Genomic DNA, 13569 nt, shown 5'->3' with positions numbered 1-13569 from the left:
TCCACTGCTCCTGGCAGCCATCTTTTTTTTCCACTGTCCTTTTTGTTGCTGTTATTATTGTTTCTACTGTTATTGTTCTTGGATAGAACAGAGAGAAATCGAAAGAGGAGTGGAAGACAGAGAGGGGGAGAGAAAGATTGACACCTGCAGACCTGCTTCACCACTTATGAAGCCACCCCCCTGCTGGTGGGGAGCCCTGGGCTCCAACCAGGATGCTTGAACCAGTCTTTATACTATGTGCACTTAACCCAGTGCACTACCAACCAGCCCCTGACACTTTGTTTTAAAGCATCACTGAATTATTCAAGAACTTCTGGGAAAAAAAAAAAAAACCACAATCTTAACTGTAATTTTATTTTTTTTATGGTAATGTCCAGGAACTTTGTTGATGATGAGAATGGAATGGTGAACTAGTATTAATATATTAATATAGACTAGAGAGAGACAAGCAGAGAGAGAATGTATTAAAAGGACTGTAGCAGCACCAGAGTTTCCTTTAGTACAGTAGGGGCTGAACTCAAACCTGGGTCATGCACATGACAAAGCATACAAGAGAACTATTTCTCCAGCCCAACGTTTGGATTTTCAGGAGTAAGAATTCTGAAGAGGTGATACTTCAGTTGTAAAACTTAAGGCTTTATATTTATTTATTTATTTATTTATTTATTTATTTTCCCTCTTGTTGCCCTTGTTGTTTGAGTTATTGTTGTTGTTGATGATGTCATTACTGTTAGATAGGACAGAGAGAAATGGAGAGAGGAGAGGAAGAGAGAGAGAGAGACACCTACAGACCTGCTTCACTGCCTGTGAAGCGACTCCCTTACAAATGGGGAGCCGGGCTCGAACAGGGATCCTTTGTACCGGTCCTTGCGCTTTGTGCCAAGTGCACTTAACCTGCTGCGCTACCACCTGACTCCTGGGAAAATGTATTCCTAAACCATTCCCTTCACAAACTCTCAATAACAACTCTGGTAAGGGAGCTTGGAGGACTAAATTCCCTCAACCACCTTTTTTTGTTGTTGTTTGTTTGTTTTTGCCTCCAGGGTTATGGGACTCATTGCTTGCACTGTGAATCCATCTCTTCAGGTGGCCATTTTTCCCCCATTTTGTTTGTTAGGACACAGAGAAATTGAGAGGGGGAGCAGGAGATAGAAGAGAACGAAAGATAAGATACCTGCAGACCTGCTTCACTACTTGTGAAGCAGCACCCGCCCTGCAGGGGGGAAGCCCGAGGCTGGAACCCAGATCCTTTCACAGGTCCTTGCGCTCAGTACTATGTGCGCTTAACCCGGTGCACTACCATCCTACTCCTGACTATATTTTCCCATAGCCATTTTTTAAAATTTATTTATTGGGGAATTAATGTTTTGCATTCAACAGTAACTACAATAGTTTGTACATACATAACATTTCCCAGTTTTCTATATAACAATACAACCCCCACTAGATCCTCTCTCATCCTTTTTTGACCTGTATTCTCCCCTCCACCCAGCCCAGAGTCTTTTACTTTGCAATACGCCAACTCCAGTTCAGGTTCTACTTGTGTTTTCTCTTCTGATCTTGTTTTTCAACTTCTGCCTGAGAGTGAGATCATCCCATATTCATCCTTCTGTTTCTGACTTATTTCACTTAACATGATTTTTTTCAAGGTCCATCTGAGATAGGCTGAAAACAGTTAAGTCACCATTTTTTATAGCTGACTAGTATTCCATTGTGTATATATTCCACAACTTGCTCAGCCACTCATCTGTTGTTGGACACTTGATTTGCTTCCAGGTTTTGGCTATAGCCAGTTTTAACCCTGCTCGCCACCATGTCTATTTTGTGCTATACTAGAAAATTGCAACCTCAGGGCCAGGCAGTCGTGTACCTAGTTAATTAATGTTTCCTTTTTACAAATAAAAAATTTTAAAATATTTATCTCTTTCTTGTGTCCCCTTGCTGTGCCTGCATCTCTTTATTATTACTAAGAATTCTGTATGAGAAATTTTAGTAATTAAACAACCTAGTAAATGCAAAGAAAAACAACAGACATTTCCCAAGACAGTGACAAACATGTATCTGAACTCTGGAATTGTCATTATAAATAGTGCAGAAGCAATGGAAAGACTAGCTAGAACAATCAAAAGTTGGTAATTGGGATTTACAAGAGCTTACTTTAATATGCCAATGTCTTATTTTCTACTCTAATATTTCTCCCCAGGCTGTAGATGAATTAATATTCTGCTTGAGATAATGCAAGGATAATTATAAATATTGCTTGGCAAAACATTTTTTAAAAGTATCAGGCTTTTTTTTTTTTTAAGTGTTATGGGACCTTAATTATAAAAAGTTGACATAAGTGGAGTCATTTTGAAATAGAGCTGGAGCAGCCATTTCAAAGTAACTACCTTTGGGATTGAAACTGTCAATACTTCAATAAATCAATAAGAAAGTTAATGTTCAATTTGCAAGGCCTATTCAATGTGAACTTTTACACTACGACCCTATCACTTGATTTTCAATCACTTCATCCCTACTTCTTGCTCCATAAAAAAATGTCTACTTAAGATGTTTTTAACTGAAATTCCATCAAAAACCATGCCTTCTGAATAACACTTCTTTGATCCCAACTAGATATTCTTTACTGTTAAGTCACCTTGTTATTATTTTTTTTTATCAATGCTTCTAACTAAAGAACTTGAAAGGAATCAGGATGAGCTCAATAAGTTGTTTTTCACCACGTCTTCATGGAACTATAATCTATGTTGTCACAGATATTTTAAGCAAGATTCAAATTAAGTAGCAACAAGTTGTTTAATTTTTTTTATGAGGTAACATTGCTTTATAACACTATGAAAGTTTCAGGTGTTTAGCAGAATGCCTTGACAAATGTACATACAACAAAGATTGACTTATCATACTGTTCTTCCTATTCTCACTCCTTAACCTCTAGGAACCATCATTGCACTGTCAGATTCTGAGACAGGTTGGGGATTGAACCTGGGACCTTATAGTCTCAGATATGAAAGGTCTTGGGACCTATTCCTAACTTTCTACTGTTTGTTTTATGGAGCCCCCCCCCAAAAAAACTTAATTTTCCATGTCTAAAACCTTGACTCACTTCATGTATGGTCTCACTAACACATTCACAGTTATATGAATACTCCCTTATATCCATCCTATTTCTAGAACAATTTTTTGTTTCTGCTGAAAAGAAGAAAACAGACCCCAATGTTGTCTATACTAAGCTCCTTATCACCAAGTGTAGATTTAGATTCATGACAGTTTGGGATCCTATAGAAATGAACTCTTACAGAGAAATGGAACCATCTGGTAGATGTTAGTTAGGTAGTCTTTGTAGGCCAGGATCCTGCTATCCCCTAAAGTAATCATGTAACAACCATTCTTCTCTATGGCTTAGATTAGCATCCACATTTTCTCCCCCTTGTAGCTGTACAAGTCTTCATTGTATATACCTCCTCAAAAATCCCTTTCTACCTGGTAGATGGGATCCTGCCTGATTCATTAATTGTTAGACAAAGACAATAACATGTTTAAAATAAGCTCCATTTGAAATTGGTGAGGTGGCTTAGGTAAATAGCACACGTGCAAGCACAGGGTTCCTGACTTGATCCCCAGAACCCCATATAATGAAAAGTATTCTAGTCTCTCTTAGATTAAATAGGGAACAAATGAGTATTTTAAATATACTCAGTTGTTTTTGTTTTATTTTGTATCTCTACATTTTCTTCACTTAAGTAGAAATGATCTATAGTAATTGTCCCTTGGTTCTTAGGTGAGGAGCCAAATGATTTGAAGAGTTCTAGATTTTCAGCCATATTTAGATTTACTCACTTAGCAAAAGGTATTTATTATTGATTTTTGGTACATACTAAACACCAAATATTTCAAAGTAAATTAGACATCATCCCAGACATCAAAGGGGGAGTCATCTAGTTAAACAAATTAAAAAGGTACATAGGTGAGTGTCCTAAACTTATCAGAGATCTATGAAAATAAATGAAGACTCCCTCACTGAAAACAACCACTGAATACTCTTATATTCAGAACAGCCAGAGCAAGATCAAATAGTATCACCCGTATTTGGCATAGAATCAAAAGCATGTAGGAATCAAAACCAGTGAAAAGTTTCAGGTGTGCTGTAATTGGAAGTCGTTGATACTGAGAAGCTGTGGAAAGGAATAATTTAGAAGAAGGCACGTTATGTGGATACTTAGGAAAATGGATTTGTGTTGAAACGAAGAGAGTGGATTATGAATAGTATGGGTTAGCATTCTATTGTCATATATAGTCATAGATAAGAAGGCTTTTGATCCTCTTCAACTCACTTGGGTCATTTAGGATTCATAATAGAAACTGAGCTATAAATTATATACGTCAATACAGATGGCCATCAAGTAGCTTATAAAATAAAATGCAGGAATATTTTATTCTGAAAGGATTTGACGCAATCAAATCAGAAAAATAATAGGTATTTATATACCACCTGTAACTTGCCAGAGTATATGTTTGTGCAAACTACGTATCTTCAAACCTAAGAGTAGTCGTCAAAATATTTTACATTTGCTTTAGTTCACTATATTTCCTACTATTTCATATATATGATCTTTGATTTATTGTTCTGCTTAATGGTATTTTTTAAACAGCAACATAAAAATATTAAGCAAATAAAATGATTGTTTAAAAATCTAAGTTTGTAAAGTTTATTAAGATAGATTTCTTTAAAGAATTAGTTTACATTTGCATTTCTGACAGGACTTTATAAAAAACATCTAGTTAGTGATATCTGCCTTAGAAACTGGAATCATTTCTTTTTTTAAATTTTTTATATTTATTTTCCCTTTTGTCGCCCTTTTTTAAAATTGTCGCTGTAGTTATTATTGTTGTCATTGATGTTGTTGTTGGATAGGACAGAGAGAAATAGACAGAGGAGGGGAAGACAGAGAGGGGGAGACAAAGAGAGACACCTGCAGACCTGCTTCACCGCCTGTGAAGCGACTCCCCTGCAGGTAGGGAACCGGGGGGAGCTGGAACCGGGATCCTTATGCTGGTCCTTGCGCTTTGTGCCACATGCACCTAACCCGCTGTGCTATGGCCCGACTCCCCTGGAATCTTTTCTTCAGGTAGATACACAATGCAATTTGTTATGCTTACATGATAATTAATAATTAATAGTTACAAGAGAAAGGTGTTAGGAAAAAAATTGCAGTTGACTTCAAATTAAGTTACCTGTCAGTATCACTTTCTAGTTACCTCCTTTCATTGTCTTTTTATATAATATGCAACATGTAAATATATAATGGAACATTAGCTGTATAATGTATACATACTATGTATTCTGAGAGCTATAAGTAGCTTACAGAAATGCAAATGATTTTAGCTAATGGACATGCAAATCAATGATCTCATTTTGCTAGGAGGTAGATTTTTCTCCCCTTCCTGTGGAGGCAGCTGTTTTCATATCTATCAAAACAAATTCTTTTTAGTATTCTTAATATCCTGTACTACAGTCTGCTCTTTGGATTCTTTTCCAATGTCGTTATTACATCTTGCTGACTATTTCATTAACTGAGGAACTAAAGATAATCTCTAGCTCATTTTGTATTTGTATGAGAACTATAACATTTATTTGAAATCCATCAACAATAGGCACAGCACAAAAAATAATAAAGTGTTTCTCTTTCTTGAGCAGCTTTCTAAATAAGCATATTTTCTTCATGTAGACACTGGATTTGAGTCTTTACATCTGCAGGTAAATGAAAATCTCCATCTTCATCCATCACTGAGTAAAAAAAAGAAAAAAAAAATTCAGTAAAGCAGACAGTGAAGAAGATGAAGGACATTCTTTTTAACAATATATGTATTTATGAGATAAAGACAGAGAGAAAGCAAGATGGAATGGGAAGATAAAGGAAGGAGAGACAGAGAGATCATGAAGCTTTCCCTTTGCAGGTGGAGGCTGGGTGTTTGAATCTGGGTCCTTGCACAAAGTAGTGTGTGCCCAACCAGGTGTGCCACCATACTGCCCCAAGATATCCTTTTTATACCAAACATCTAAGTGGACAATCAATGGGGGAATGATCAACTGAAGCTGCGGAATGGCACTGGGTTCTGAGCTTTCAAGGAGAGCAAGTGATGACTTCGTATCACAAAACTTTGCCACTGGATATTTGCCCAATCTTACGATGGATCTCTCTTCTGAAAAGGTTATTTCTAGAGATATTCCTAAATCTGAGTAATTTATATATTTTTTAAAGGTAAAAGTAACAGTTTCTCTTGAGACTTGCAAGTCTTTGACCTTAACTCCAAATGCCAAGGTGAAATGTATTAGAACAGGCCTGCTGTGGATATCTTAGGCAGAAAAATAAAGTCTGTCAGAACATTTTTTGGGGGAGGCAGATCCAACCCTTGTAATGCAGGCTTAAATTTATGACTCTGTTGGAGTAGAGGAAATTCTCCTATTCCATCTAGGATCCTCTGAGGCTGAGCAAGCAAGTAACGTCAAATCAATAGACTAGTCAAAGGAAGAAACAAATTTAATAACACATATATGGAGAATATAATGGTGGTAAACTCTTAAGTAAAGCAGAGCAAACCAGGGCAAATAAGATGTTCCAGGGAAACTGGGGCAGCAAGGAGAAAGGAGTCGTTTTCATATAAGATACTGATGATTTCATTTTAGGTTAAGAGTAAAAAGATGTCTTTCTCAAAGGTGGGTGACATGTTTACTGATAAATCTATCTATACCTGTATGATATTTCTCAAGCTGCATTCCTCTACATCATTAAAGGGAGCCCTGATCACTTTGACTAGGGAAAGAACAAGGACTTAAAGGATGGACAAGAGTTACTCCTTAACCTCTATGACCTTCACTGCTTTGGACTCAAAATAATCTGCATTCTTTAAATTGTAACTGTGACAGGAAATGAGAGGCAGAACACCTGAGGCTGTCAGAAGGTCCATTGATGCCCGCAGGCCCAGAGGGTAATCACTCAAATTCTGGACCCTGACCTAAGGCAGGCTCCTCATTTTATACATTTTGTACTTCTTCAAAATTATGTAGTTACGTATATGGCAAGTACACGGCATGCCACACTCTGATTGGCACTCAGACACAGCAAGTTTTCTTGCTAACTGGTAAGAGTATGAGAGGAACGTATTGGGGAGGGTGGAGAATTGACTGGCCAATTGTTTCCCAAACATTTAAAAATTCGCCATGCATAATCTCAACAAAGAAGAGAGAGAACATTCTATAAAAATTGAGAATATTTACATGTTAGGCTGAGAGAGAAAGAGAAAGAGAGGAGCCCCCTTACTCACATCTCTTCAAAGGCACACCTTGGCAGGAGAGTGAGAGAAATAAAGAGAGAGAAGCCCCTAAGAGCTCTCTTAATCACGTGCTGACCCAGGGCTCACCCAGCAGAAAAGAGTTAAAGAGTGAAAAGCAGCTTACTTACATAGTGACACAGCAACGCCTACAGGTCTGGTTTATAAAGCCATGCCTTTACCTTTCCAAGCCACACCTGTCACCACTCCTGGGCAGTACCCTCCAGTGTACTTTCAGTCCCTCAACAGGAAATAAATGGGAAGAGGGGAATAGGGGAGGTATTTGCAGAAGAGACGTCTCTGTTCTTGCTTCTATTTTTTCCTTTCAGTTTCTGCAAGAGCAGTTTTTCCAGTATCAGCCTACCACATTTCGTGGTTGTCCAAAAATAGACTGTTATACACCCTTTTGATAGGGAAAGATCAAAGACTTAATGGAAAGATAAGAGTTTCTCATTGGCCTCATTGCTTTGGGCTGAAAATAATCTGCATTCATCAACTAATGGTAACAAATTTCTCCCCAGGTCACAGTGCCAAAGTGACAGGTTACAAGTAATTCTGTACATGTTGGGAAATTTCTACCTGACCCTTTTGGAAAGACCAGTTTGCATCTTCTGTATGGATAAATCATTCCCTTCTTCAGGTACAGATAAATCCTTATACCCAGATGTTCCTTATATTGGGCCAATTCAGTGCCTGTGATGGGTCGCACTGTTGTGTTTCAGTCTGTACTTTACACTCCAGAAATGAATGGCATGGGAACACTTCTTAATGCTCAAAGAACAAGCAGGATTTATTTTTAGCCAGCTGCTGGAGCCTGTGTGTGTTGGCCAGATTTTTTTTCCTGATAGACTGTTGAGCCTTATGAGCAGTTCAATATCCTGAGGCTCCTGAGGTCACAGGTTAAACACCCAGAAATTCACCCACCTTCCTGCTGCTGACAGTACTGGCTAGCTGTGGAGCTACCAAGATGGTGCCAGCTGCCAGCACAAATGGTTTGTTATGTCCTAAGAATCCCTCCCTCATCTCGTTTCTGCCCACTGGCCACTCATACCTGTACCCACCTATTGCTAAGTGAGTTTCTTCAGATATCCTTGTTTTAATTTGGTAAGGTCTTGGTGATTTTTTTTTCTTTTTTGGCCTTATCTAGTTGGTCAGGGGAGCAACTGTGCAGTTGCTGCTACTCCATGGCCACACCTCTGGAAATCTTCCCCCACTGGCTTTAGTTATTTATATTAACACACCAGAAACTAAATAACTTCTCTCAGCCTGTGGCTGCTGTTAACTCCTCTCAGGTCTTCAGCTCAAGCCTTAATATACACGTGTTGAAAATAAATGTGTGTGCCTTATAATGGACAAAGGGCTCATAACCAAAATATACCAAGAATTCATAAAGCTCAGCAATAGAAAAATCAAACAGTCCCATTAAAAATGGGCAGAAAGGATATAGATAGAATTTTGACTAAAGCAGATATCTGGATGGCCAACAGACATGTAAAAATGCTTTAAGTTACTGGTTATCAGAGAAATGCAGATAATGACAACAATGAGATGCCACTTTACACATGTGAGGGTGGCATAGATCAGAAATGACGGAGCAACCAGTGCTGGTGAGGATATGAGTCTGGAGGAAAATGAAAACTGGTTCAGCCTCTGAGGAAAACAATCTGCAGATTCCTCGGAACAGTAGAAATGGACTCAGCAATCCCTCTCTTAGAGATCTATACAAAGAAAACACACCACACACACACACATATTCAAAGGGTTCTATGTAGATGTATGTTCAAAGGAGCACGGTTTCCAATAGCCTAAACATGGAAGTAACCTAGATGACCAATCACAGATGAATGGCCGAGCAAGCTGTGTATATATACACCATGGAATACTACTCTACCGTCAGAAATAGCAAAATACTTTCCATGTCTTGTGTAGAGCTTCATGAAATTCTACTAGGTGTGATAAGCCAGAAAGAGAAGGATGATACTGTTATTATGGGTAACACTGCTTACAAAGAGCAACTCAGGCAAACATAGGGTGGTATAGATAACTGATGGTTTTCTATCTCATATTATGCTTTGCACCCTACTCTCTTTTGCTTTCTTAGTGCATTATACAGTGAAAAATTGATATATTCTGCATTCTATAAAATATATTTCTAATTACAATCTTGTTCTTAAAACCATTCATAGAGTCCCTCCCCCATGATTTTCTTTCTTTGATATTTCTGCTTCATCTTGACTCTTGGGAATTTACTAGAACAACCCTTACTCACAGCCCTGATACTCTCCTTTATTTGATTCTACATTTTTTAAATTAAAACCAGTTACTTTTTTAAGGTTATACAGAAACATTCAAAGTGAAAGTTCACAATCTTTTTTTATTATTTAAACTAATTTTATAACTTTTTCTAGGTGACATTAAAGGTCCAATTGTATCTGAGTAGGTAGAAAAGGCTTTAATGTCTAAACATACACACACACACACACACACACACACACACACACACACACACACACACAATCTCCATTATGTCCGTAATATGTAATACAGTGTATAAATTGTATAAAAATGGAATTCAGAATTTATACAAAAGATTAGATAGTGTTTCATTTCAAAAGAAAACTATGGTGAATAAGGACAATATCAAAAATTTAATAATGTCACTGAAAAAAAACATTGTCATGGATACTACACACATATAAATTTTTAATCTGTGTGGACAATAGATTGTGACATTCTAAGATTTTTGAAGTTGTAAATAAGTTTTGAGTTGCCAATTTTAAGAAATTATTTTTTTCTCTCTATATGAATGTATGAATTTCACTCAGTTGGTCTAAGGTTTCATTTGATAAGAATGGGGAGAACATCAAGTGTGTTATAATAAGAAGGAAAGATAAAGATTGGGAATCACCCAGCTCATGTTCTATGAATCCAAAGGAAGAGTGGTCCAGGAGGTGAAGCAGTGAGTAGAGTGCCTGACCTGTGACCATGAGATGTTGAGTACAATTCTTTGTGCCTATATCCCATACTAAGGCTTTTGTACCCTCTCTCTCTCTTACTAATAGAAATAAACTCATACTAGTTTGTTATTTTTTTCTCCCCTGAGCCTGAAATCTGAGATGGATCCAAGTTATTGTCTGGGGAGGTGATGTCATGGCTGGAAAAGGAACAGAAAGCTGGATCAGGGGAGGGAGTAGCTTTCTAATATGGGAAATGTGTATAAATATTGTTGACTGTAAATCCCATCGATTTGATCTGATCTGGGGCCAATATTCAGCTTAGGAGCCTATGTGACCTCTGCATCCCTGTAGATCTGAGCTCACATTCTGTGGTCATGAGTAGGAACACTCCTAGCTGCCCCAGTTTCAGGACCCATCTTCCTCAGGTGTAGCATAGAGTATGTTGTCCATCCTCCCTTCGGAGGATGGAACATTTTCTACTGCTATTAATCCAAGTTGAGGGCAAGGTCCTATGGGGGGGGGGGGGCACAAAAGGATCTGTTTTGTTGTTCCTGATAGAGGTGACCGGTAACAATGGAGAAAAGGGTTTATTCGAAGTCTAGGCCCATCATGTCTGTTTGGGAATCTCAGGACTTCCCAGATAGGGCCCCAGCTGATGGGGTGGCCTGATAGTGACTAAAAAGTCATTGTTAAAGTGTGCCAGTCTCTTGCCCTTATTCAGCTTTTTCAGTCGTTGCTTTGATAAGATTAGCTTTGGAGTGAGTGAGAGAACTGTAATAGGAAGTAGGTGAGGAGGGTATCTAAGTCTAAGTAGACACTATTTCATTAGGAACTTGATACTGACTCACTGCAGACTAATGTGCACTTTTGCCTTCAGGTATATATTTTTCCCTAATTTATGGATACATGTGAACCTATGCTCTATCTCATTGGACCTGGTCTATATCTAGTTTTGGGACTTTGTTAGGAAGTGAACCACCTGAAATGGAATTAGAGAATCCTATGAAAGGAAGGGTCTTACCCGAGTAATGAGGCGGAAGGGTTGACATTCCATGCCTGACGTCTCTGAACACAGTCTGAAGTGAAGCATGTTGAGGTGGTACGCGTTGTGTTGATTAGGCTGGGATCGACAGATGCAATATCATTTGGTATGAATTGAGAGAAACATGCAGGAAAGTGATCCCCCACCTAGAGGTTCCAGGACTGGGGGAAATATAGGCTCTACAGTGGAAATAGGAGGTACCTGCTGTCTTAGGGTTTATGAAGGCAATAGATAGTTATTGCTATAATCACATTATTTGGCAACTGGGTTAACTTTGATATATCCCTTTGTTAGGATTTGCTGTGTCATGCACAACATCACCATAATTTATGTCCTTTAATTTTATTTGTACATAGCTGTGCCACCTGTTGCTTCTGTTCTCCCTGGTCTAAGCTTTTAAGAGTCAACATACCAAAGACTCAGCCTATGTATTAAAAAGACTCAGTCTTTGCTTTAAAAAGTTTGAGACATTCAATCAATTTTTCCCCTCTCATATTAATTAGTGATTTATATGACTGCAAATTAATAGGAGTGTACAAAACATCATTCCCAACACCAAAGGACTATGTCCCGTCCCATCCCCCGCCCACCCTCCCCAAAGTGAAGCTCACCCTTCACTCAGGATTGTTACTTTGGTGCCCTACTCCAAATTCAGTAGTATAGCCACAGGCCCTTTGTAATAGAAATAAAATATGCCTACTAGCTATCTACAAAATGGAGAGCCCCCCCCAACTCTTCATCTGCACTATTCCAGCCTTTAGGTTCATGACTAGTCAACAATTTGTTTGGTTTTATATGTTAACTCTTTTTTCAGCCACCAGGTTCCAGATGTTAGCATGATGCCAACCAGACTTCCCCTGGACAGACAGCTCCACCAATGTGTCCTGGAGCTCCAATTCCCCAGACCCTTGCCCCAACAGGGAAAGAGAGAGGCAGGCTGGGAGTATGGATCGACCTGTCAATGCCCATGTTCAGCAGGGAAGTAATTACCTGAAGCCAGACCTTCCACCTTCTGCATCCCACAATGATCTTGGGTCCATACTCCCAGAGGGATAAAGAATAGGAAAGCTATCAGGCAAGGGAATGGGATACGGCGTTCTGATCGTGGGAAGTTGTAGCCCTCTTGTCCTATGGTTTTGTCAATGTTTCATTTTTATAAAGAAAAGAAAATAAAAAATATTTTTACAAAAAGAAATAAACTCATAAACAGAAGTTGAGAAAGAAGAACAGAAAGGGAAACTCAAAGCAGAATTTGACTGAGTTTGGAGAAGGGGCACCAAAGTAAAAATCTCTCCGTGGAGGGTGAGGGTGGATGTTTGCTTCTTATGATTGATTGGTAACTGCAAAACACTCTCAACCCCCAACTTAGGCCTTTTTCCACCGCTGTGCACCAGGACCTCTGAGTTCCTCCCCTCACTCTCCCCTCTCCCCCACCATACACACACACACACACACACACACACACACACACACACACACACACACACACACACACACACACACACTCCCTGCCCCCAGCCCTTACCCTTCCACTTCTTTCCCAGGGTGCTTTCCTTTGGTGCAACACACCAAACCAATTTCAGCGCTCTTTGGATTTGTTTTCAAGTGGTTCATTTTTTTCCCCTTTTGTTGCCCTTGTTGTTTATCGTTTTTGTTATTATTACTACTATTGATGTCGTGTTGGATAAGACAGAAAAGAAGAGAGGAGAGGAAGACAGAGAGGCGGAGAGAAAGAGACACCTGCAGACCTGCTTCACCACCTGTGAAGCGAACCCCCTGCAGGTGAGGATCCCGGACTTGAACCGGGTCCTTACACCGGTCCTTGTGCTTCGCACCACGTGCACTTAACCCGTTGTGCCACGGCTGGACTCCCTGGTCCACTTTTCTTTTTTTTTTTTTTTTTTGCAGCAGCAGTCTAAGGAACATTTGATCTAGATTCTTTATTATGATTCTGGAGAGTTAGTAATAGAAAGAAAACTAGGATACAGATATATATTCGTAAGGAGAGAAAAAGTTTCAAACTATCTTTTCAGCAATATATTCTCTCCCCCCCCCCCATTGTTGCTGTTGTTGCTGAATAGAGCAGAGAGAAGTTGAGATAGGAGAGGAAACAAAGGGATGGGGGTGCTTGAAAAACAAAATCGGAAGAGAAAACACAAAGCAAAACTGGGACTGGAGTTGGTGTATTACATCAAAGTAAAAGACATGGGTGGGTGGGGAAACAGGATGGCAGAGGACCTA

The sequence above is a fragment of the Erinaceus europaeus genome, chromosome 10, assembly GCF_950295315.1.
Source record: "Erinaceus europaeus chromosome 10, mEriEur2.1, whole genome shotgun sequence".
Lineage (NCBI taxonomy): Eukaryota > Metazoa > Chordata > Mammalia > Eulipotyphla > Erinaceidae > Erinaceus > Erinaceus europaeus.
This window is presented reverse-complemented; position numbering follows the sequence as displayed.